This window comes from Triturus cristatus, chromosome 12 (assembly GCF_964204655.1).
Source record: "Triturus cristatus chromosome 12, aTriCri1.1, whole genome shotgun sequence".
NCBI classification, from domain to species: Eukaryota; Metazoa; Chordata; class Amphibia; order Caudata; family Salamandridae; genus Triturus; species Triturus cristatus.
In genome coordinates this window covers 728,496,063-728,518,562 of record NC_140595.1, presented here as the reverse complement: position 1 = coordinate 728,518,562, position 22,500 = coordinate 728,496,063, and the positions used below count along the sequence as shown (strand labels likewise).

Below are 22,500 nucleotides of genomic sequence, written 5' to 3'. Positions count from 1 at the left end.
AATGTTTGCATTGTCAGCATTCCGTCATCATTTGTTTGCTGTAGCACTTTTTGCCCTAAGTGGGATGGGTATACCCGGACGTGGGTCCCTTGCTCACTGTGCCACTGGATTCAAGCTAGCCTGGCTGAAGAAGGTGCCATACCCTGAAACCGGTCCCAGGATGCTTGTTTCCAGTCCAGGGAGTACCTGGCCTGGCAGTTCGGTCTGGACTGTTCCCATGAGGCACAGGGTCAAGACTGATTTGCATATGGCTGGGTCCAAACTGGGTTGGCGTAGTGGGCAAAAGAACGATGGATTTAACCCAGATCTTTTGACTGGGGGAGAATGTTTGCATTGTCAGCATTCCGTCCATCATTTGTTTGCTGTAACACTTTTCGCCCTAAGTGGGATGGGTATACCCAGATGTGGGTCCCTTGCTCACTGTGCCACTGGATTCAAGCTAGCCTGGCTGAAGAAGGGTGACATACCCTGAAACCGGTCCCAGGATGCTTGTTTCCGGTCCAGGGAGGACCTGGCCTGGCAGTTCGGTCTGGACTGTTCCTATGAGGCACAGGGTCAAGACTGATTTGCATATGGCTGGGTCTAAACTGGGGTGGCGTAGCGGGCAAAAGAACGATGGATTAAACCCAGATCTTTTGACTGGGGGAGAATGTTTGCATTGTCAGCATTCCGTCCATCATTAGTTTGCTGTAACACGTTACTACAGTGGCAGCAGAGGAAAGCTAGCCTATAGGAAAACAAACATCAATCGCGGCACTCGCGCTTTTAGCCGTAAACATCTTAAGCTAAAGCGCGGGTGCTGCGCTTTTTTCAAAAGTAAAGAAATAGATTTTTTTTTGTTTTCTATTTCTTTACTTTTGATGCAATCATGGCACCCGAGCTTTAGCTTAAGATGTTTAAAGCTAAAGTACAGGTGCCGCCATTGAATAAAAAAAAAGTGAATACATGGAAAAGGGGGCATGCGGCCATGTTGGATGCAAGTGACAAAATGCATGTAGTGCCTGCAGAAGGAGAAACGCATTAAAAAAAATAGTGCTTACAGACTAAATGAGACGTACCATGTAACAACCGAAGTAAAAGGGCCAGTCCTCGTGGGAGGTTACAAATAAAGACAAGGCGGTACTAAGGAGGGACTAAGAAGCATATTACCGGATCAGAAGCCAGCATTTTTGAAGGACAATGACACCAGCCAATGACAAATATGGGGGAGAGTGGGCTTTAGGTCCATAATCCAATACAGCATGCCTCGCAGAGCAGCGCATGCACTGCCCAGGCTCGACTTAAAAAACAGGGTGAGGGGAATTATGAAAAAAGAGGGTTTAAGCCCAGTGGAAGGTTTTGGCAAAGGCCAGACCAGAAGCTCCCATTCTGAACAATCATTTTTATTTTATTGCAGAGCTCCCAAGGTGCTCAGTTCAATGCAAGAAAATCAAACACAAGGAAATGATGGACGGAGTGCTGAAACTTTTCAAACACTCACCCCCAGCCACAGACTGAGTTGAATCCATCGTCATTCTTTAGCTCACTTCGCCACCCCAGTTCAATGCGAGAGCAGCGCATCCAGTCCATGTTTTTTTCTTTACATTCTACGACCTGTAGTTCTGTTGATCGTGTTGTAGATACACAGGTACAAGAACCAGATTGAAATGTAAGTATCTGAGCCAAGTAAGCCACTTAAACTTAAACCTGGGAAACTTGAGTGTTCTGTGACCGTTTTTCAAACATAGGGCCTCATTGCGATGTCAGTGGAACCGCCACCAACGGGCCATTGGTGGTGGTGCCACCGACATCCAGGCCATCGGTCAGATCGCTGCATTACAATGCAGACGGTCGGACGGCAGCAGGCAGGGAGAAAGACCACTGCCTCCGACTGGATCAAGGATCCTGTCGGGGCGGCAGTTGGAATCCTAGTCCTTCAATAGAGGTGATGCCTGAACAAGCACCGTTGTAGGGATTAGAATGTCCCTTTCCAACTGCCTTTTCATGGATGTCTGACCGCTGGGAAAAGGCAGACCGAAAAGGACTTTGCCGTCCCCCATGGGCCACTAAGTGGCCTGGGGGCACACAAAGTGCCCCCACACATCCAGGCACTGTGTGCCAGGCACCACATGGTTACGCACAACCTGCTTTTTTCTACTGCCGCTTGTGCTGCAGGCCTTCTCCTGGGCCGCAGCTAATGCCGGAGTAGTAAAAAGCACTTTCTCACCGCCGTGTTGGCAGTCTCATCAAAATATGGGTGGGTTGGACCGCCAACTCATTCTTAAACGGTCTCCTGCCCGATAAGATGGTGGTCAGCGATCGGACCAACCATTCTTGTAACAAGACCCATAGTTTGCAATTAAAACACGCCTGTCTTTTATCTGTGGAGTGCTCAAATAGTGTTGTGAACCATTTCCTTACATTATTCTTTATGACATCAGATTCACTTTTGTCAAGAGAACAATCATTGAACCAAGAGGAGATGGGTATTTTACAACTAGCAATGGCAAAGCCAATAGGCCTCGCCTATGCAAGCACTATTGACTTTGCCAATTTGTTTTAGCCATGTAGTACAACAGCGCAACTGCTATTCAGCATGGCTTAATGTTGGTGGCATAAAGGAGAGTGGAGTGTGGCAAAGTGATATATCGTGGAGTAGAGTGGAGTGTTATGGAGTATTGTAGAGTGGTGTGGAGTGGCGTAGAGTTGAGTGGTGTGGAGTGTCATGGAGGGAGAAGAGTATCATAGAGTGGAAGGGTGTAGAGTGTCATAGAAAAAAGTTGAGTAAAGATGGCGTAGAGGGTGTTGCAGAGAGCGTTATAAACTGGAGTAGTGTTGTGTAGTGGCAGAGAATGGAGTAGAGTTTTACAGAGTGGAGTAGAGTTTAATGTAGTAAAGTGTCATAGAATGGAGTATCGTGGAGTGTCATAGAGTTGATTAGAGTGGCCAAGAGTGAAGTGGCGCAAAGTGCAGAGTAGACTGGCATTGAGTGCAGTGGCATAGAGTGCATTGGTTTTGAGTAAAGTGGTGTATAGCACATTGGAGTAGAGTGCAGTGACGTAAAGTGGCGACAAGTGGAGTACCACAGTGTAGAGTGCAGTGGCATAGAGTACAGTTGCATAGAGTGGAGTTGCACAGATTGGAGTGGCGTAGGGTGGAGTAGAGTGGCAAAGAGTAGATTGTTTCAGTGTAGAGTAAAGTGGTATAGAGTTCAGTGGTACAGGGTAGAATCCAGAGGTGTAGAGTGGTGTAGAGTAGAATGGCTTAGAGTGCAGTGTAGATTAGAGTGGCGTAGAGTGGAGTAATGCAGTGTACAGTAGTGCAGAGTGTAATGATGTACAGTGCATTGGCGTAGAGTGTACTAGAGTGGCATACAGTTGATCATCTCTAGCACTAATGATTGCTCCATTTAAACTGACTAAGGATAGCTTATCGGATAATACATATTCTTTTTAGCCTGCTATCAGCACGTTGACGCTGTACAACACTCTTGTAAGATTTCAGGAAAATGGTATTTGTAAACACACCATCACCTGCAAGGGTATCATGGCATTGAGCAGTGTGTGTGTGTGCATTATCCCTGCCTAGCGTAGGTGGTTTAATTAAAAAAGCAGATCTTCAGTTTCTTGTGGAATACAAGAAGAGAGGAGGAGGAGGCTCTGGTGTGGCACGAGAGGCCTTCACGCTTTAGAAGCGATGTAAGAGAACACCAGTCTGCCTGAACTGGTTCTGTGTATGGGGAATGTGTGCAAGTAGGACTCCTACGGGGTGGAGGTGACTGGGTGGTTGGTGGAAGGAGATGCAACTGTTGAGGTAGGTGGTGTCTAAATTGTGTAGTTCCTTGAAACTCTACTTAAAAGATTTTGTGTCATGACACAGGACGGGTTAGTTATGTAACAAACGTTTGAGAGGCTGCATTTCTCTTACAGAGTGTATGGTTTAGGATTAATGATCCCAGTTTCACTTTTTACTGTTTTTTGATTTATAAATTCAGATTCATTATTTTATTTTAAAAATCTGAAAAGCACAGAATGTAGTTTTTTTTGAGTGAATGTTCATGATTACAGTCATGAGTATGGGGTCAAAACTGTGCAAATTGTCAGCATAGAGAGCTTAAAAAAAAGGGGCCACTGAAGTACAGGTAAAAGGTTAAGTGTCTTCCATTTACTATTAGTTGTGTTGTGGCCTAGTCAAGGGAAGTTAGTCGCCCATGTTAAGCGGAGTACCACTTTGGGCCCACCCCAACGACCTCACAGGATCTGGTGCTCTATTGGTGAAAATAATACAAAATAGGATAAAGTAGATAAAGTACTTGTCAGGGGTCTTATGGCACAAGTCTCCTGCCCAAGAAACATATTTGGTCCATCAGAATGCAAAAATGAGGATCACGTTGCCACATTTACATTGCGCCAGAGTCTTTCAACCCTATGAACAGTTTGATAACGAAGTGGACCGGTAGATGACATTGGGATTATGGACACTAGAAGATGGCCTGCTGGGATGGGAATGTTCCCTGCATGGTAAATACATGTGTATCCCTGCCCTGAGTGCCAAAATGTATGTGAAACTGGTATCCTGACATTTTGTTTGGCCCTGCCATCAGGCTAATCCAGTATGTCTGCAGAGGCCTAGGCTTGTCCATGGTAATGCAAGGTCCAGAACATGTTCTGCGACTGAGAAGGGCACACTAAGTGTGGCCTCATACTGGGCATAAGACTATGCGGTCCATGCCTTGAGTAAGTCACATAAAGAAGAGGTGGCAGCAGAATGAGTTTTTGTGAATCAGTAGTATGACCAGGCTTTTCCTCTTGTGTCAAAGAAGAGTGCAGCTGTCTCACCCTTCCATTATTAAGTGAAGACCAGACTCTTGAACTCGCATTCCCTGTGCATATTGAGTGCATTTATGTGCAGAGGATGTGTAGTACATGTCTGGAAATAGGACTCTGCGTGTGATGAAAGTCTGAGTACTGGGATAAGTGGGATGCATTTTAGGTAGCCCCTCGTTTATCCCCGTCTCTAGACACTGGAAGTATATTGCGTGCATTCCTATGGCTGGAAGGTAGAGACCCAGACACTGAAGTGAGCGAGGATGGAGAGGCAGCTGTGAGGTCCGGCCTAGAAGAGGGCTTCTGATTCATTCTTCCTGTGCAATGCCACTTGGTAGATGGCAGGTGTTAGGTAGGGCAGCAGTTTCAGTGGTCAAGATGAGGTAGTCGCTAGCCCTTGATTACTGTCCCTGTCCCGGGAAGTCGGTCCCTGAGTGCCGTTTCAGAAAGGCTGATGATAGCCAGGAGCAGGGATCTGACACTTCATGCCTTTGTTTTGGATATACCTTCTTGGAGCCAGCAACATTGCTGCTTGCTGTGACAGCCATCTTCTTCTCATTGGAAGACATGGTGCCCCCAAAATATTAGGCTGGTGGGAAGGGAGAATAGCAGACACTATCTAAGATCTACTACACCCAGCACTCACCTACCCACCAACAGATCCTGTTATATCACAAACCTAAGCATCAAGACTTTGCCTTACGCAAGTTGCATAACAATAGCATGCTATTGCCATTAGAGCTCTTCCTCATACACAATCTCAAAATAATGTACTATGACCTCTCCCACATCACAGGCTGATGCCTGGACACTGTTCTTCAATGCAACGTTCATATTAGCAGTACAGCACCCACCTCAGTGATCTCGTCATAAAACTCTGACCTCCATCATTCCCAACACTCATCCCACCTCCCATGTAAAATGAAAAGAAAATCATCCTCTTCCACTGTAACAAAATTCACTTCGAAAACATTCAAACCCAAAATGGCTAAAAATCTTGCATTCAACACACACCCAGTGCTTAATTTGAGCCAGTGGTGTCCGGTGCTCGGCACCGGCACTTAATTGTCAACACCGGCACTTGAGACAGCCTGCCACATGGTGGCATTGTCTGTCAAATTTAGAAATTAGCACACCAACAGTCGTTTATTAATTCAATATACATTTTAAAAAAGGACTAATACCTGCCGCTAAAGCCATTCTTACAGTGTTCAGTGCTTGAAATAGTCTAAATTGTCATACTTTGTTATTGACAGCACTGGCGGGGGCAATGTGTGGTGCAAGCTGCAGTGGTCTCCTAATGAGGGCCCTGGCACTTATTATTTTTACAAATAAGACACTGCGCACACCCCAACTGCACCTTGAGCACTTATCAAGACAACTACACAGAAATTAGACAAATGCATCTATCTCCAGACCGAAAGCAACACACCACACCCAAATCCCTGGTTCAAAAACAAACCAAATTTACCAAGAACGGAATACCAAAAACAAAACCACGAGGCATACATAGATTGCTAAGCCCTGCCTGCACAATCAACCATTTGCACCAATCGCCACATGCAGCGGCGGCCGGCATGGCTCGCGGCAGGCGGGCCGCGCGCAGGGGTCATGCATATTTTAAAAAACAAAATTAACTCCACTCTCTCTTCTCCATCTCCCATGGAAGCACAGGCAGGCCCCACTGTCCAATCACAACGCTGCAATGCATCGCTGTGATTGGTTTTGAGCGTCCTGGTTGGACGCCCAACCAAGGAATGGGAGTCTGGGCTTGTTCTCCATGCAGGCTGTAATGCAGCCTGCAGGGAGAACCAGGAAAGTGCGTATGATTGGTTTGGACGGCCCAAGATAGACGACCAAACAGTCATTGTGCACATAGGAGCGGGCAAACCACTCCTCCCCTGCCCTGCTCCGAGAGCAGAGCAGCCCCTGCCCACCCGCAAAGCAGCAGGAAGCATAACATGATAATAACTTAAAGTTATTATAATTTTATGCTTCTTCTCACTGATTAAAAGCAGTGAGGCAACGATCCTCCGCCATAGCAGAGGAGCCGCCACTGGCCACATGTACTACCGGCTCCATGACAAACACACTCTTCCCATCATTGCACTCCCACAGAGCAGTGTGTTACACATCGGCAGTGTTCTTCAGCACCTCATCAGGAGTGTGATGCGCTGTATAAATGCAGAAACAATACATTAACCACTAACCTTAGGTTCTTGATTAGCGTGCTTAATGCCCTGATGGTGGGAAAAGGTGCTATATACACGGGATTACGGTACTATATACACGGGATTACGGTACTATATACACGGGAATACGGTACTTTATAAATGCAAATACAATATCAGAAGCTAAGAAGAGCCAACTTCAGAAATGCAGTTATTTCGAGACTCCTTTAGATTGCTTTCCGTGTATTTCGTTGTTCTACACTTTCAAAGCTTGCTTAGTGACCACACCGTCATCCGCTTCAATCAACACGCATGCACAGACGTCACCCAATGATTACACTGACACTTTCTTTGTGGGTGAAGAACTGCTGCAGGTTTATTTCATACAACATAGTATGACAATAAAATTGGGTTATCTTACGGGCGATCCAGGGCAAGCAGCCCCTAGCTGCTCCGCCCGCCTGGTGAGCCAGCACACACGGTGGGTCGATGCCCGGCAGTGTGGCACATAATTATTTTCAGATCATCCACTGGGTCACGTGATCTGTCTCCTACTCCCGCCCCTTCTGACAGGGGCGGAGCGTGTTGTGGCACACCCCCGGTTGGTCAGGCCCCCCAACCGCCCGAAGGACTAACGGGGCGCCGTCGCGGTCTTCCCAGAACCCCCTTCGGCTCCTGGACCTTGGCTCGGGCACCCTTACTGTGCCGGACAGGGGTACCCTTACTGTACCGCCTGTCGCAGAGGTACCCTTACTGTACCCGTCTGCATCCAGATCGCCCTGTAACTCCGCCTGCAACGCAAAAGAAAACATTAAAACATTCCAATAACGCGCTGTCTCCGCCACGCAGGGTAAGCGGAAAGGGTGGGAATACGCGTGTCCGAGCTGGAGCGGCGCGCAGAAAGCAGAGGAGGAACTGGGCGAGAGGGCCGCCTAAGTAGGGGGGCTAGCCTTGGCCCCCACCCCCAACGGCCCGCCTCCACCTACACACTATTGGGGAGGACTCCTCCCTGGGCGTGGCCTCGCGCGCGAGGCAGAAGAGGGGGAAGGCTGCGACGGGCGGCCACTAGAGAGCTGCCCTGCTGATGTCCCACTGCGTGGGACGCGGGCAGCGGCATAGTGACCACACCGTCATCCGCTTCAATCAACACGCATGCACAGACGTCACCCAATGATTACACTGACACTTTCTTTGTGGGTGAAGAACTGCTGCAGGTTTATTTCATACAACATAGTATGACAATAAAATTGGGTTATCTTACGGGCGATCCAGGGCAAGCAGCCCCTAGCTGCTCCGCCCGCCTGGTGAGCCAGCACACACGGTGGGTCGATGCCCGGCAGTGTGGCACATAATTATTTTCAGATCATCCACTGGGTCACGTGATCTGTCTCCTACTCCCGCCCCTTCTGACAGGGGCGGAGCGTGTTGTGGCACACCCCCGGTTGGTCAGGCCCCCCAACCGCCCGAAGGACTAACGGGGCGCCGTCGCGGTCTTCCCAGAACCCCCTTCGGCTCCTGGACCTTGGCTCGGGCACCCTTACTGTGCCGGACAGGGGTACCCTTACTGTACCGCCTGTCGCAGAGGTACCCTTACTGTACCCGTCTGCATCCAGATCGCCCTGTAACTCCGCCACAGCTCTGGGGAGGCTACCGTCGCTGCCAGAGCCCCCCTTCCTCCCTTCGCTGTTTGTAGGTGCCCTGCCCCTGCGAGCCAGCTTTTAGTGGGCTAAATAATGGGTCCTGTTCTGTAACCGTAAATATACGGCATTAATTTGCAACATTACTCAGAAGCCCAGGGCAGACTAACAAAGAATGTCTTTTGGCCCCCATGCCGCTCAGCTTAGACGTGACTGGAGTTCCTAGCTTTCTTAGCGATGCCACTGCAGATCTTCCTAACGTAATTATGGGAAGATCTAGCACCTACATATGGAGCCAGAACTGGACTATAGCTGAATTCGTCAATCCATCGATTCCCTTCATATCCTAGCACTAAGGTGTTAATTTCCACTTTGTCTGCAAAGGTGATGTATAGATAGCGTCATGGTTCCTGAATTGCTGCTGCTGCTGCGGGGATTGCATGATTTCTTTAGCAGGCCAAAACATTTTAACGTAACTGCTAAATGGACGTATTCTTTTTTCATGACTCCGGATAAAGCCAATATGACTGACTGAGCTGCCGAAGATACATCGCTCAGTTCGAGGACCCAAATTTGTGAACGTTTCCCACCTCCCTGGCTCCAAGGAAAGGCTGGGCGAGAAGAGCAACACCTAAATCTGATTCTCCGGCTGGAAAATATGGCATCAGTAATAAGGCATTGGTGAAATAGGCGCTTATGGACCTGCAATCCCATTAAGATTTTTAAATTGGCCAAATTGGGTGCCACCTGGCTTGGAATTGTGTTCCCAACAGCTACAGCACAATAAGCAGGGTGAAGGTAACGTGTGAGTTAACCACTTCACCTCGTAATAAACACAAGCTGACATCACGGTTACCTAAATTTGCTTCCTTTCACATCGTATTAGTCTATTGTTTACTACAAACTGGCCCATATATTAGCAACATCTCCTCGTTTTAGCCTCTCTACTTGCAAATTAAGTTACCTTAAATTGGACGATAGAGTCTTATACTAGTCCCGCTGTTAACCCAATCTTTTCTTACTCTCCACTGGGACAGCGTATCCAATTCCTTGCTTGTTGAATAGCAGCTAGCTTTGGACTCTATTGCTGCTGAAAGGAGTTAATATGTTTGCCTACAGTCCTTGTTATACCGGTGTTGCTGTGCTATAGGTAAGTCGTGGCACTGACATCGTGGCTTGAAAAGGAAACTTCTTATTTCTATCAAATAATTTGTTGTGAGCCCCAGTTATGATTTCGTTCATATCCCCATAATTGGCAGTGTCTCTATCTTGCCAATACCTCGGTCACGTCCGCCTTAAATCATGACAATACATCTGGCTTTTCCGCTAGCCTTGCCCATTAACCTGTCAAATGTCAGTGGAGAGCAGCACATCTCTGGTCATGCTTATTTCAGAAGGTGATAAGCCCTTTTCATTACTAGAAAGTTTAAGTGCAAAATTCAAGAGGTATGGTCGCCCTCTGCTCTCTCAATTATTACCATGTAGATGAGGGCATGCCATTCCCGGGTGTCTGGTTGAAGTATGCACAGGTAAATGACACTCATTCTGGGGTGTCTGGTTGAAGTATGCACAGGGCATTGCCACTCTCCCACGTGCAGTGCTGTGAAACGTTTGAGTAGTTCATCAAATTCAGCCAGCCACCCCCTAGGTGGAGGCTTGCACTCCCAAACTTCTGCTAGTGTCAAACCCGGCTACACCTCCAGTTCAGTGAAATAGAAATTCACGACACCGACAACCCCAGGGGCCAAATACTGAGCTGTGTAAATGCGGCCCAATATCACCATGAACAATTAGCTTGGAGTGGATGGGTGTTAACCTAGGCTGGCTGAAGGCAAAAACTTTGACAATCACTCCTGGCAAGATGTGCCAACGGGGGTAGAATAAAGCGTTATCCAGCCCGCCTTATTTCCTTTCCCAGTTCGACACAGGTCGAAGAAGAATGCCCCTTCCAGAAAGGTCATGGCCTTATCCCTGAAGCCTATCCATACAGCATTCTACCGGAACTCTACAGCATTGCTTTGTAAAGCTTTTCCTGGTTCCACAACTAATTGTGGTCGATATGCTCTCCCTCCGTTTGAACAAAATCTTAGCTAATCGTACGCCTGCCTAATTCCCAGGGCTGTCTGGCTTAATGCTTTACGCCTGGAATTGCCCCACCAAATGTAGCCTTGAACTGAAACTTAACTGGGTGTCTCAACTTTCCGTTTAGAGCCAGAAACGCCCCCCGTGCGCCTTGTGCTTACTAAATGGACCCGCTCCTTAGTTTCCAGCACACAATGCACTTAAATGTCATCTGGCCCTGGTGCCTATCAAACAACAGTGGTCGCAGAAGCGGCAAGCCAGGCTAAGTCTCAGTAAACCATGTCACTCTGTGCTTTCCCTGGCCTCCCTGTGGAACAGGGAGAATAACCTCAAAGATGTTAAGTATGATAGATAAACCCAGGCCTTCCGCCTGTCTCAAAACAGCTCATGCGGCTGCCTTTCCTGTATAGACTAAGCTGCCACTATGACTGAGTTGCAGAAAATATCACACCAGCTGTTTCCGAATCGCAAGGCTAAAGATGAAAGGCAGCCGCATCTCTTGACTTAAGCGTGGAACTCACAAAATACCTTCAAGATGTTATGTATGACACCCAAACCCAGGCCTACAACTTGCCTCAACACAGCACAGGCTGCTGACTTTTCTATATACACTAAGCTGCCACTATGACTAATTTGAGAGAAACCTTACCCCAGCTGTTTTCTAATAGCAAGGCAAAGATGAGAGACAGCAGCATCTCTTGACTCAAGCGTTGAACGTACAATAATAACATTGGTAGATCAATTTCCGTGTTACACCTTTCTACAAGCTGACCATTGCCTTAAGGTGGAGACTGGGTTTAGGCTGAACCTTTGACATTTGTACTCCTGCTACCAAGATAACATATCTATAAGCTGCACTCAATACCTTAGCATTCCTTATGGCAACTTGACTATTCACGAGGTGCACATAATACATTGATACTATTTCCCACTTACACCACTCCATACAAAGGGGGCAGAAAGTTCATAAACAGCCCAATTCTTTCGGATCGTCCAAATGATGCGGCAGGTGACTAAAACTATAATTAACGGACTGCGATGACATTTTCCGGAAACGGCTATATGTTCCCAACCTCTAGCCATAACACATTTACTAGAAATGTTTTACGTGTCCATGATGCAAAATTGGTAGCTACATGACTTGCATTTTTATCATGTCCCTCACATTGCATTTTTATCATGTCCCTCACATATAGAGGTGGTTGCTCTACACCGACTTCGGGGTTTTTCTTTTTTTTTTTTTTTTTTTCTTCCTTTCTCACTCTTCCTGGTTTTTTAAGGGTGTCAGCTCCCCCACTACAGTCCTCCGCTCTATCCACTGAGCAATTGAAGGCTCATGAGAACTGAAAACAAACAAAGCCTGCCTATCCCTCCACATCCTATGTACAAAAGCGCCACTTTCCAAACCGCAGTAAGCAATCAATAACGTAGTCCTTTAACAGGACTTAATTATGTATTGGGGGTTGCATGATGGTGTCTGCGTGAGTTTAGATTTTTGTTAAATCCCCCCAGCTAGAAGTCAGCTTCCTCCCCCACGTAACTATGGTTGTCAAGGCAGGGGATGCTGTTTAATAGAAGCATCCTGTAACATGGCGAATCTTGAATGGAGAAAATCTGGATTGAGGGGAGGTTTGTAATGTGCCCATAATTGCAGTCACTGCACCCCATGTGGGGTGACCCATACACAGCCCCTCCTGCTTCCTTGCTATAGTCCTAGCCCCGGTAACCCTACCTGCTGACCAACCTGACCCTTGGTGCTGAACCAACCATGCCCTGGTTCGCTTTGGATACCCCGGAATTGCTAGACCACCACAGGGAGAAATGGGAGAGCCTGACTCTTGGAGATACTGGAGGATTTAGTAATATGCAGTTCTAGTGGTATACCATGCCCCTAATTAAACATGCATTATATGTGTGCGCTGCTTACCGCAAGGAGCATGCCCACGTAACTGCCCCTAGTTTTGAACATGAGCAGAAGACATGCGACACCCCACTATGGTTGACCTATGTGCAACCCCGCTGTGCCCACAGCCTCACAGATTCCAAGTGACGCATGCCTGGTTTGTATACCTGTAAGCCAGGGCTGGAGGCCCCTTTCCCCTTTAGTGCGCACCACACGTTTGACTCTGCCATGCTGCCAACCTATCACATCACCACACTTGTCGTTGTTGTCGTTAAAAGACAGACAGCACCTACTTGTGGCCGGCTGTCCCCAAGCGCCATATAAAGATTAAGGGACAGTGCCGAGCGCCCGGCTCCACCCTGACAAATATGCACAGGTAACTAGATAACCGTATTTTAGCAGAGTGGGCAATTGCAGCACTATTAAAAGTCCCGGGGTGACGTTCTCCATTGAGATTAACTCAATGAGGCTGTACATATAAAGCCTGATGCAACTGTTAAAATTGAGGATCACTGGTGGGCCCATTTCAACATTGGACAAAACATCATAATTGGGACCCCACGGCAGCACGAAGGTTGCTGCTTGGCAAGTTTGTGGCGTTGCCTAGGACTCAAAATTTGATCCGCCCTGGGCGTATTCTCGCACCGCTGGTGGAGGGAATTCAAGAACTGGCTGGCCCAACCAGGCGAGAACAAAAGGCAGCCGATCAGGGAAGAAGCCACTACAGGACCCCGCACTCACCGCGCCACCACAAATGCGGCATCTCAGCCCATACATGCAGCCCTTATTAAATTGTTACTGTTCCTGGGCCGTGCTGCCCTGCTCTTTTACGGGCGGGATAGGGGCTGTCGCGCCCAACCATCGCAACCCGCATACTGGGCGAGAGAGGGGCCTGCTTGGGGCACCAAAGGGCAGGATGTGCATAGCACTGAGCAGGCACCTAGACCGTGCACAGCCCTGAGGCCACCTTCTCTGGGAAACAAGCACCCGCCGCGTGTGGCCCATGGGTAAAACATAGCAGCTAAAAGGGGGGTGCATAGGCAAGCCTAGGAAACCACAAATGAGAGTCAAAGACAGCGAGGCATAAGAAAATCCTAAACACAAACAATCGAAGGAGAGGGCTTGCGTGCCACACGAAATTGTTGTGGTATGTCCCCAGCCGGACAAAAAGAACGTCTTGGATAATTGTACCCAGCAGGGGAAGCGTCTGCAATCTTAGCCTAACACCGCTGATAGAAACGAACCCCTCTCTTATCATTCCCTGCTGCAACCTTGCGCCGGCAACTCCCCCTCTCCCAGTGGGAAGCTGGTGGCCCCCTTTATGCTACATTTGACCACCGCAACACACAACCTGTTGCATAATGGCTTTTGAGAGCGTCCTGCAGATCCCATTCTGGCCTCCCATCCAAGTGCTAACCAGTCCCGACCCTGCTTAGCTTCCAAAACGGGCCCTGAACGTCCGATTTCCGGAGGACACGGTAGCGTGTGCAAGGCTCCCACCTGCATTTGACACAAAACACCGCGAAAGCCCGCGGGCCTGAAGTGCAACAGAGGATAGTTTCTCCGATGCACGTCATGCCTGCTGTGCACATGATGTAAAAACGGAGAAATCGGGTGATCTAACCTGATGCCTCATGTGCTACTCAATGCTCTAATAAGAATACTTCGCAGTGTGTCGCAGGTCCCGGATCCATAACAAATGCGCACTTTTTCATTTCGGGGCTCCGAGTTACAATTGCGAGTAACAGGCGACCGGACTAAACACAGAGGCTTATTCTGTGCTGCCAAAATGGCGGGTTTGATGCTATAAATACCGACTTCAATCGCGGGTTTTCTCGTTGCCTATCACAGCCCTGCCAACAAATTCACTTTCGACAATGTGCAACGGATCATAAGAAAACAAAACTGCGTCTCCAAAATTAAAATCATATACGGGGTAACGATGCTTCACCATCGGTATTCAAAATCATCACCGCTGCCACATCGCATCTGACGGCCAGAGAACATATCAGGCTCTGTGTGGGTCGAGATGTGTAGCAGAGCGGCGAGACACTGGAAAGCGCATTTCCCTACAGTTCTGAGGACACTGGATGCGGATACGTAAACTGAGCACTTCACACACCCGGTCTCCAGGATGATGCGTGGGGAGTTTCCGACGGCCACTATAGTAATGAGCTAGGTGAGGCGTGGGGACCGAAGCCACTCTAGTTGAGCGCCCCGGGCTAGCACCCACACCTGTTGTGAGCGGAACCCTATTTACGCTCCTCGCACACTGCGCAAGCGCCTCCTCCTTACCTCGGTAGCGCGTGTCTATCTCCCGCAACAGGGAGACGCTGCACTGAATCTCAAGCGGCAGCGCTCGATGCAGTCCATGTATTGCTCCACATACGAAGCAAGTATGGTGCGATCCCCCCTACGCCGACTGGGCTACTGCTGCCACCGCCACCCCCGAGGAAGCCTTGCTGCGGTCCCAGCATCCTAACACAGGGCAGGCTCAAACTAAAACCGCGGTGATGGACCGGGGTTGGTCATCCTGCTGGGGGAACTCTACAGCCTTCCTCTGTTTCAAAACGTTGCCTTTCCCGGTACCGGTGATTCTCTCCGCCACTACCAGTTGGATGCTTTCAGCGCATGCGCCAACATATTCAATATAAGGCAATACACTGACTTGTACAATTCCCGCCTTTGCTTCTGGAAGCCTATTGGACTGAGCTCCCGGGTATTGGGGTCTGGGCATGCTTGAAGTTAATCTGATAATGGGAATCTACAAGGACGCCAGCAAGCAGTGCATACCGTGTACTCAAGATAGTTCCTGTTTCAGGGGAGGGGTGGGAGCCAGCCCAGGTGTCGGGCCCGGGCCTGTATTGCCAAACTTTCGGACAGGCTCGAGCGCAAGCGCGCCGCGAACAAACGCCCCCCCCCCCCCCCAGCTAAACTGGGCCTCGAAAGCCCCCAAAGGCGCTCAACGTCGCGCTGTGGAACGGCACGGACGAGTGCGATATTCGCACCAGGCCCCCTCAGAGCTCTCTCTCCGGGCATGCCACCGCGACCCCCTCGGTCTGACTTACGCCCCAGCGGGATGCCGGGGCCTAACGCATTGGTCGGCTCGGATACTTGCCTCGTACCAAAAGAAACTGCTAGCTCCCTGCTCGCCTGAAAGCCCCGGCTGCGACCACCTCCCTGCCCCCTCCCAGTCCCAGGCCCCGGGTACCCACACGGCCCACAGGCTCGTCTAAATTAGGGCCCGGGTGTGAACATACTTGGGACCGGTCCCTAAGTGGTGGGACCCAGCTGGGGAGGAGGGCGGGTGTCAAGAAACTAACCTCGTGGTCCTTCCCGCAACGATCTCAAAACCCGGCGAGTCGGCGTCAGAATACGCGTGTCCGAGCTGGAGCGGCGCGCAGAAAGCAGAGGAGGAACTGGGCGAGAGGGCCGCCTAAGTAGGGGGGCTAGCCTTGCCCCCCACCCCCAACGGCCCGCCTCCACCTACACACTATTGGGGAGGACTCCTCCCTGGGCGTGGCCTCGCGCGCGAGGCAGAAGAGGGGGAAGGCTGCGACGGGCGGCCACTAGAGAGCTGCCCTGCTGATGTCCCACTGCGTGGGACGCGGGCAGCGGCATTCCCAATCCAAAACATACCATTTCCTGGCCTAATGTTAGCGCATAGCCCGTATTTTACTTACATGGTGGGAATTTTCATGACAAGGTCATTTGAAAATTCAGCAAACGCTGATATTTTGTCTTCTTTTAAGTATAAAGTGAAAAGGCGAATGCAAGCAGAAATCACTTTAAAAATATGTCAGAGCTGACTAAAGAATTTATAAAGAAAATGTATTTGCACGTCTAAAACAGAACAGAGATGATTCTACGCAAATTCATATTCGAGTACCAATTCCTGGTTCTCACTGCAGAAACCCAAAAATGGCCTCAATTTGTATCTAAGAAAGGCTGTAATCCTATGTCTTGCATGTGTAGGGTGCATGCAGAGCAATGTTATAATGAAAGAAAACTGAGTAAAGTTGAAAATGCAATTGGATTTTTGCAGGGCTTCTAAAACCAAATAAAATTGCTCGTCCCTGGGTGGGCTCGAACCACCAACCTTTCGGTTAACAGCCGAACGCGCTAACCGATTGCGCCACAGAGACTGCTGTAATGGCTTCCAACCCAGAGATTTATATGACCTACTTTCCTCAGTACAGTTCTCACATTCCTTGATGTATTCTCCCATTGGCGGCCATTTTAGGATGATTGCTTTGTTGTGAATAAACCAAATTGTTACCTAACAAAAATGAAATATTGAAATAAACAGTAAGCATACAATACCACAACCGAATATTTTTTTCTCAAAAGGCTGAAAATATTTTTAAAGACTCGTTACCTTCACCTCCTCAATATTGTTGTTGAGGTGAATATAATCTCTATTAAGTACACCAACAAAGGCATACATAAACCCTAAATGCAAGCAAGGAAAATAAGTCGTTCTGCCTCCGGTTGCATGGTAAAAGACACCTCTAGGTGGTGCTGCCGCCGTGGCCCTCACACGGGCCTGATAGCAGTGCATATGATCCACTATTAACAGCCAAGTCCCTGGAAGAGGCTGCTCACACACTCTGAACCCTTTTATGACCCACTCTCTTTCTAGAGCCGCCAGGCTGTGCAGGGATATTTAGATGCTGTGGACCTTGCTGTTTGAGGCCTTTCTTGGCGGTCAAGGTTTACCCTAACTACTAGTGGGCATCAAGGACTCTCAGTCTGTAGAGACCCAGCAAAGACTCAGAGCGGGATGAACACTTGTGAAGACACACCTATAAAACAAATATTGCTCACTGTACTACTCCACTGTCTACAGGCAATATAAGCAGTATACCTGAGCCGACTTCCAAGCATTGGTGGTTCAGTGGTAGAATTCTCGCCTGCCACGCGGGAGGCCCGGGTTCGATTCCCGGCCAATGCAACTTACTTTTTTTTGGGGGGGGTTTTGGGCAGGGGAGGAGACATTTTCTTTAAAAGTGCAGTGTAAAAAGGAAGTAACTAATAAAACGCACCTGAATTACATAAGAATAATGTATATTGTATATATTTGCTTCCAGCGCTCTTTGGGTATAAGGAAATCCTATACACCGTCCGAATTTTAAAAGTATGCCTCTGCTGCCCCCTTGTGTTCATATCTAAAAATATTTCAGTTTCAGCCACATCTCAAAATCAGTACTGTTGGTGATTGAAATGGGGACACGAGAGATTATCTAAGGAACTCACATATTTGAGGGCTGCAGTAAAAAACACATACGAGACTTGGAGTCAAATGTGTCAGGGTCAATGACAGTCACTCGACGATCAGGCAGTAAATATGAATTATTCTGAAGAACAGAACCTGTGCAATATTTGTATTTCCATAACGTTCTATCCCTGGTGAGGTTTGTAGCGCTATTTGGACAGGTAGCACGCTATTCCTCATTTGGCTATAGATTTTTGACGTACACAAGTTGTTGTGCAATTTGTTAGACAATATTGCATGGGTTGGGGCTGCTTCTCACCAGTGCTTATACAGAGTACTACTGTTCCTATCCTATGGGAGTGGTGGAGTACAGTACAGGTCAGGGGCACAACTAGACCTGAACTTCGGGTACGGGCGAATACACCAAGCAATGGTGCAGGGCTAACACACCAAGGTATGGGGTGGGATTAACATACCAAGCAATGCGGGTGGGAGTGGGGCCATCCACATCGCCATGGACAAGGAATGTACCCATTAATTTACGACGGAGTCATTCTTGCATTCACCCACTTGTCCACTGGAACATATGGCATTCAACATTGGTTCATTAAAAAAAGTAATCAGGCTTAAAATCTTTATCATTAGCACATCCCCAAGCCCTACCATAACAGGCATGAGCCTTCTAAAAGGGCAGGCATCAGACTTAGACTACATTTCTAATACCTATAAAATTGCAGTTGGCAAAACTACTGAGGAAGGCCTCACAAGGACTATCACAGTCCAAATCTTCGAAACTCAGTGGCTTATTCAAAGGAGAAACCAATACCAGAACCCTTGCCTACTACAGTAATTTGCGAGAATCAGAGTAACACAGTGTCTGTCTGCAGGCATGTTTTAGACGGTTTTAGAACAATCCTTCCTTAATCCACTCAGCTTTAAACCTTTAGGCAAATAGCCTACTGAAATGTAGAGGTTTCTTTCCAAATAATGAAGCAATCCGATGTAGACAAAATATTCTTTGAACTTGAGAGTTTATTGAAGATAAATCGATCACACCACTGGAGTGCGTCCTTCCTCTCCGAAGTATGAACAGCAACTGTCTAGCAGGACCGTTCATAGTTCAGGAAGGAGGTTGAACGCACGGGAATGCTTATTCAAGTAATGCTTGTTCAAAACATAATCACACAGCATGCGCGCATAACATGAACCGCGCGCATGCAACTATCAGAACGATAAGGAAACACGAGCTCACAAAGAGTACAAAGGCTCGTGAATACATTGTGCAGTAAGTGAAATAAAAGATACTAAGGAAAAGGCCATCACAGAAAAGTATACAACATATTACATCACCGATCTCCTTTCACAAAGAAAAACAAAAATTAATATTAAGAGAAATAAAAATTTTTGTATCTTGAGGGAAATGTACAATTACGAGTAGGTCTCATGGAAATAGGCCCGGGAGTCATAGGAGTAACAATATTTTGAGGTTCATTGGAAAATAAAGAGCTTGATACAGAATCTGTAAGATCTTGCCCTGTAAAATCATTTCTGAATGACATCAAGGAATCATCTGAGGTGGAATCATCTAAAAAGTATGAAAATTGTAAATCATCTTGATGAACATTATTTTTTTTAGACAAAATTTCACTGGCTTGATCTGGAGTTAATTTGACCAATATTCTCTTACTCCACCAACCTTTATGACCAAGAAACAACGAACTTTTAGACAATTTAAGAATTTGTACAGGAAGTGAAAGTTTTGAAAGACCCTTCTTGACTTTCTTAGGAGATTTAATCATAGCCCAGTCCCCAATTTTAAAATCATGAGTATAGCTACAACCTCTGGTATCAAAGTTTTTCTTTTGTATAGATTGATGGACTGCAACATTTTTAAGCATGTTTTGTTTATCTTTGCAAACCAAACATGAATTATCATTCTCTCTCAACATTCTAATCCAAGAAGGACAAAGAGTTCCATTTGGATCTCTCTTCTTGAGCAGTCTAAAGGGTGAAACCCCAGTTGATGAATGAGGAGTAGTGAGATATGACCAGATCTTTTTTAAAAAAAAAACATATCTACAGGTACATTAGTACCTAAAGCTGATTGAATGCCCTCTTTTATAAATCTATTCATTCGTTCCACTAAACCATTGGCCGAAGGAGAATATAAAGCAACTTTTAAATGTTTAATGGCATGAACGGACAAGACATTTTCCATTACATTTGAAGTAAAATGGGAACCATTATCTGTGACTAACTCTCTTGGAAATCCTTCCGACAGAAAAATTCTAGAGAGAAAGTCAATCAAAGATGATGTGCTAGGGGAAGAACAAAATTCAACTTCCACCCATTTTGAATAATAATCTACTAATACTAATATATATTTTCTGTCATTAGAAAGTACTTCAAATGGCCCTGCAAAATCCAGAGCTAATTTTGTCCAAGCCTCTTCTGGAACTGGAACATTATGCAAAGGTGTTTTTATTGTTTTCCAGTGTTTATCAGATACAAGACATATTTCACACAAATTTATCCACTTGGTAACATCTGAATCTAATCCAGTCCACCAAAAAGTTTCTTTCAACCTCCTTGAGGTAACACCTATACCTACATGCCCTTCATGTGCTATTTTAAAAATTTTACTTAGCAAAGATGTTGGAGGAACTGCGGAGTCACCACGCATGACCAAACCTTCAACCAGGGAAAGCTCTTGATTAATTTGTGCAAAAGATTTTAAAGGGGAAGGAAGAGAACGTTCTTTAGGCCAACCTGAGACAATCATGTTTTTTACTGCCAAAAGAATGGAATCTTCCTCAGACGCTTTAACCCAATCATCTTGAGTAATATGAGGTCATTCAGTGATAAAATCCTCAACAGAAGCTACCACACATTCTACATTATCAAACCTGGAAAATGAAGAGTTATCCTTTAATGATAACCTGGAAAGGAAATCTGCTCTTGCATTACGACCACCAGGTATGTACTTTATAATAAAGTTATATTCATGTAAACGTGACAGTAAGCGAACAAGTCTCGACGAAGCTTTACCTGTCCCATTTCCATTTAGTGGATGTATTAGTGGCTTATGATCAGAAAAAATTTCAAATTGTGTGCCCCAAATGAAAGTTTTGAATTTTTCCACAGCCCATGTGCTAGCAAGAGCTTCTCGCTCAATTGTGCTGTAGTTGGATTCTGCAGTAGAGAGGGATCTGGAAGAAAAAGCAATTGTATTCTCCTTACCGTTGACCCATTGACAGAGAACGGCTCCTAACCCATTTTGACTCGCATCAACAGATAAAATAAATTTTTCCCCATGTGAAAATGGAGAGAGTGCAGGAGCTTGAAGAATGAGTTTTTTAATTAATTCAAAAGCTTGTTGTGCTTCACTTCTCCATGAAAAACATGTGTTCTTTTTGAACAAGACACGTAGAGGTTGCACAACCTGAGCAGAATTTGAAATGAACTTCGAATAGTATTCTGTCATACCCAAAAATTATATCAAAAGGTCTTTATTTTTGAATACAACGACTTCATCAATAGCTTGAGTGAGAGAAAATTTTGGCCTGATTCCTGAAGCAGAAATAGTGTGCCCTAAGTAGTCAAGGGACTCAACCATAAATTTGCATTTATCAGTACCTAAAGTAACCCCATATTCTTTGAATTTATTAAGAACTTTCCTGAGAGTAGATATGTGCTCAAACTTATTTTTTAAAAAAATTAAAACATCATCCTAATAAGCTTGAACTGACTCAATACCCTTTAACATGTGGTCCATAAATCTCTGGAAGACACTTGCCGCTGAGGCTCAGCCAAAGGGCAGTCTAAGATATTTATATGCACCAAAAGGTGTAACAAATATGGTTAGGTCAGCGGACAAGCTGGATAATGGTATCTGATGATATACTGACCTTTAATCCAGAATAGTAAAATAGGTCGCACTAGCAATGTTGGATAATAAATCCTGAATCTTCGGTAATGGATGACAATCCACTATAATGTTTTAGTTAAGTGTGCGCAAATCGGCACATAGACGAATCAAATTGTCCTTTTTTCTTACTATTACAATTGGACTGACCAATTCAGAAGACTCTGTAGTTTGTATAATACCCTCATTGACCAGTTTATCTAGTAATACTTTAAGGTCATTTCTAACACTTAATGGAACTGGTCTAGCCTTATGTGAAATTGGTATAGCATTGTCTTTTAGCTTGATAACGTGCTCTACCTTTTTAACTTTACCTATGGGGTAAAAACTTCAGGAAATTCTGTGAAGATGGTTTCAGCAATGTTTGTAAGATCAGGCAAATTGTTACCGTGAACAGAAGAGATAGAGATTTCAGTATTAATTTGAATAGGATTTTCAGAGCCAGGAACTAACTTCAAGCCCATCTTAGCTAGATCCTGCCATCCAACAATATTCTTTCCTTTAGGGTCCACATACACTTTGGTAAAAATTTTGCGATCTAAACATGTAATAAATTCCGTGAAATACCCAAGCATTTCAATTATATGACCACCATATGCTTTTGGAATAATGTCTAATGCTTGTAATGGTTTCTTAAAAGGCCAACACTCTTCCAAAAGAGTCTGAAATAATGGTGACAGGTGCTCCAGAGTCAGCCATCATGTCAACTTTAACCTCTCCAATAATAACCTCACATAATGGTTCCTTAACTTTCTGTACAGA

The 22,500-nt window shown here is 46.3% G+C and overlaps 2 non-coding genes across 2 annotated transcripts; one reads left to right on the top strand and one right to left on the bottom strand.

The window, feature by feature from the left end:
* Window positions 1-16,669: 16,669 nt before the first annotated feature.
* On the bottom strand, window positions 16,670-16,743 carry TRNAN-GUU (transfer RNA asparagine (anticodon GUU)). The gene has a single exon. It is a non-coding gene; the product is annotated as a tRNA-Asn (tRNA).
* Window positions 16,744-17,481: 738 nt separating this feature from the next.
* TRNAG-GCC (transfer RNA glycine (anticodon GCC)) lies at window positions 17,482-17,552 on the top strand. Its single transcript has one exon. It is a non-coding gene; the product is annotated as a tRNA-Gly (tRNA).
* Window positions 17,553-22,500: the final 4,948 nt, after the last annotated feature.